Below are 4,562 nucleotides of genomic sequence, written 5' to 3'. Positions count from 1 at the left end.
CCCCCCACCCTAACCCCCCCCCCCCCCAAATGTTTTTCTTTTTGAATTTTTTAATTTTTTTTCCTGGTTTTCTACACCACCACATCTCCCCCCCCCCCCCACAGAGTGGACCCATACCACACCAACCCCCACACTCACCCCTCCACCCATTTTTTTTTTTTTGAAGTTTTTAATTTTTTTTTCTTGGTTTTCTATACCACAACCCCCACCCCCACCCCCACCCCCCGCGGGAAACCCCCCCTAAATAAATTCTTAAAAAAAGTTTTAAAAGTTACTTTTTATTTTGGATTTTTACACCCCCCCCCCCCCCCCGACACCCTACCACCCCCTCCAAAAATCTTAATTTTTAACCACACAAACTTTCAATTTTTATAATTTTTTAATAAAGATAAAATTAAATAGGAAGTAGAAAATTTGGAAGGGGGTAGGGGGTGCATACGGTGGGTGTAGAGAATCAAAAAAGAAAACTTTTCAAAACTTTAGGAAAAAAAATTGGAGGGGGTGGTGGGGTGTCGGGAGGGGGGGCGGTCGTGGGGTGAAAAAATAAAAAGGGAAACTTTTAAAACATTTTTTAAGAAAAAGAGAAAACAAATGGTTGGGGGGAGGGGGGGGTGTGTTGGTGTAGAAAACCTAGAAGAATTTTTTTTTAAAAAAAAAAATGGGGAGGGGGGTAGGGTGCGGGGGTGGTGCATGAGTTGCGGGAGTGGTTTGGGGGGAGGGTGCATGGGTTGCAGGAGTGGTTGGAGTTTGGTAGTTTGGGGTGTGGGTAGGCGTGGGTGGTGCAAAAAACCCAAAAAAAAAAATCAAAACTTTTTTTGCAAAACAAAATTATAATTTTTTTTTTAGGACGGGGGGTTATGGTGTTGGTGTGTCGGGTGGGGGTGGTGGCATGCACTTGTGGACTTGTTTTCCTACTTTTATTAGGGAAGTTATTTTCCTCATTTTTGAGGAACTTATTTTCCTAAAGAAAATATTTTTCAGATTTTTTGACTAAAAGAACATGAGAAAATTGGAAAACATTTTCCGGAAAATATTTTCCTCCATACCGAACACATTCTTCAAAAAATATTGGAGGGGGCGTAGGGGAAATTGTGGGGTGGGGGTGGTGGGGAGTGCTAGGTGGGGTTGTAGGAGTGATTGGGGGTGTGTTGGTGGTGGTAGGGTGGTTGGTGAAATGTCGCTTGGGGACTTATTTTTCGTACTTCGATTAGGAAAGTCATTTTCCCCTTTTATAAGAAACTTGTTTTCCTTAAAAAAATGATTTCCAAAAATTTTGATCAAACGAACATGAAAAAATTAAAAAATGTTTTTCTCCATACCGAGCACACATGAAAATATTTTCCACGAAAAATGTTTGCCTGGAAAATTTGTTCTTGAAAAGTAAGTGAATTTCTACTTATTTTCTCATGTTCGGTTGGATAGTGGAAAATAAGTGAATTTCTCACTTATTTTCTCATGTTCGGTTAGTTTGTAGAAAATATTTTTCGGAAAATACCTACCCAAGCCCCAGCCCCACCCCCTATCACTCACACCCACCCCAAGCACCCACCCTTCACCACCCAACCATCACTCTTGAACGCACTCCATCTTCACCCACCCCTACCCCATACCATCACCCATCCCAACCCCACCTCACCCACACCACTGCTACCCCCAACCACCCCACTCATCCCCTCCCAATTCTATTTCATATATTTTATTTTACCTTTTTTTAAAAAAAAATCATTAAAAAAAAAAAAAAAATCCTTACCCACAACCACCCACCCCACACAAATTTTTCATGTTTTATAAAAGTAAAACAACCGGGGTTTTGAGGGGGGGGGGGGGGGGGATGGTGTAAAAAAAATAAAAATAAAAGTCTATTTGAAAAAAAAATGTGAAGAGGTGGTGGGGTGTTGGGGTGGTAGAGGGGTAGTGGGTGGGGGTGGTGTGCATGGAGTGGTTGGGGTTCGGTCGAGTGTGGTGGTTGGTGGAATGTCACTTGTGGACTTGCTTTTCCTAGTTTCATTAGGAAAGTCATTTTCCTCATTTTTAAAGAACTTGTTTTCTAAAGAAAATATTTCCAACGAACATGAGAAAATTGAAAAACCATACCGAACACACCCTAAATGGTGTACATCCTTTAAGTTTTTACATATGAAAAGATATATTAGAACTAAAATAATCCAATATTAGGAGTTATTAGTTAACAGAAGAGCATTTATATCTTTGTGATTGGTGGTGCGAAATGTAATTACCATTTTAAATTTAAGAATTCAATAATTAATGAAATTCAATCAACCACCTTATTATAATTTTAATTTTTCCAATGGTGTAGCAGTACGTAGAACAAAACATCAAAGAGAAAACTCGGGCTTGGCTCGGCTCAACTTGAGCTCGGTGATACTTGGACAAAGCTTAGTTGAGCTCGGCTCGGTATTGAAAGACGGAAATATTGATGAATATCTCTCCCCTTTTAAAATATAATTAAATAATTAATGTTAATAATATACAAAAACTTAAATACATTTATAATAGCTAAAATGCTCAGTCATATTATTAATGCCAAGAGCCTTTTTCTTTTTTGGTCTCTTTATTTATTTGTATTTATACTTATTTAGTGGCTTCAAACTTCTAAACCTTTCCAAATTCTTCATCAATATTCATTGATCTTCTAGATAATATTTTTATATATAATATATGAAAGTATTTGTCTCCCTGTATATCTCCTTTTTCATATATTTTTTTTAGTTAAATACCATTAAGCAAAGCTTAGTGGATAATAATAAAATAATAAAAAGAAGTCCCACTATCTTCAAGCAACACATAACATTAAAAAGGGGAAAGGGATCAGGGTCATAACAACAAAACCCTAAAATGTAGCCTAACAATCATATATCTAGTGCTGGGTTTGAGCACTTCTCCACTTCCTAAGTTTTTGGGTTAATCAGAGGCACCACTTCCTTCAAACTCATTGTCCTTCTAATTCCCACCAAAGAGAATTACAGAAAGTTGAAATATGGAAAAAGAAACCGTTTTTTTGGCGCTTACATTTTTTCACAATTTTGGCTCCAAAATAATTTCAGGATAACCACCATATATATGAGAAAATAAACGAAGAAGTTACATTGGAAAGTGAAGCAGAATTTCTGCACTTGATCAAGAAGACCAGGTATGTATCATTCCTCCTTTATCTTTAAACAAGATTAAATTGATAGTTATTTGTGACAATGATATCTTGAATGATTCGTTCATTGATTATTTGTTGAACATCCATTCATCTTGATTTATATTTGTCTCATATAATCAATCTAGAAGCTCGAGAAAATAAATTACTATAAGTTCTTGAAACAGAAAGACTCTACTTTACTGTGTAGACCACAGTTTCGTGCGGTGTGTATATTTACCGTTGGTGTGGCACATAACGAGTGAAGTATGACATTATTCAAGGCATCTATTGAAATAATTTCTCCTCTGTTTTGTTCATATTGGCGTTTTCCCCTCGGGTTTCGAGGGAAGGATTGATTGTGAAAACATGGTATTAAAGCATGTGTTTGTGTCAAATGATTAGAATTCGGATGGGTAATGACAAATTGAATCCGGATGAATCGAACCGATATCTTTTGAGATGAATATTTTGTAGTTTAATTAAATATTTTGTTGAATCCAATGGGTATTTCTTCACGAGGCTCGATATTTATCAGACCACAGCCTCTTGTTAACACTGTAGCCTATATAAGTTTATGAAAAAGTTTCTGTGCTTTCACATTTTGAAATTTCCTGCATAAATATATCTTTGGTATGTTATACTGATTCTTTAGTACGCTAGTGATTCTTGAAAAATTCAATTAGTAATACAACAAGAAGACATTGAACTCTTCTTAATAAATGACGTGCATGAGACTTTCCAGCTTCATGATTTATGTTCTTTCTGGATTTTCCTTTAGTTATCAGTGATTTGGTGCTTTTATATAACTACTGATTTGTTAATCCAGTTTACATCTTATGAACATACTAAAATTAGATATTGTGTTTTGTAGAATTTTGCAAATCAATTGCACCAGGAGGACGTATCTTCAAACAAACTACACTTACATGGGAAACTATTCAAGCTACTCAATCCCCGGATGAATCAAATAACCTTACTCCCGCTGTTAATACAGGTAATATGTTTTATTATATTAGTTAGAATTAAATTATTTAGTTCTTGGCCAAATTGGAATAAAAACATTAACCTTTGAAACTTTCATTTATGTTAAACTAGTAAAGAAAGAGATAGACATTAGCTATTGGGCAAATGAAGTACTAGGATAAATGAAGTTGATTCAGTTCACTCTAGCGAAAATCATTCAACCACGAATGATTGGAATGATAAGCAAGTTTTTTTTTTTTTTTTTTGTTCAAATGTGTAAATTTTATTCAACCAAATTGAGCATAATTACACTACTGGTCCTTTGTGACTCAAGGAACCAGTTCAAGGCAAGATTAAAATGAAAACTAAGTTGTATTACAAGGATTCCTATCTATAGTTATACAATGCTTTTAAGGATATGCTTGCACAGTATTCAATACTCCTGTCCATT

The sequence above is a fragment of the Lycium barbarum genome, chromosome 9 (genome assembly GCF_019175385.1).
Source record: "Lycium barbarum isolate Lr01 chromosome 9, ASM1917538v2, whole genome shotgun sequence".
In the NCBI taxonomy this organism is placed as follows: domain Eukaryota; kingdom Viridiplantae; phylum Streptophyta; class Magnoliopsida; order Solanales; family Solanaceae; genus Lycium; species Lycium barbarum.
The sequence above is the reverse complement of the archived record's forward strand: the minus strand, read 5'-3'. Positions refer to the sequence as shown.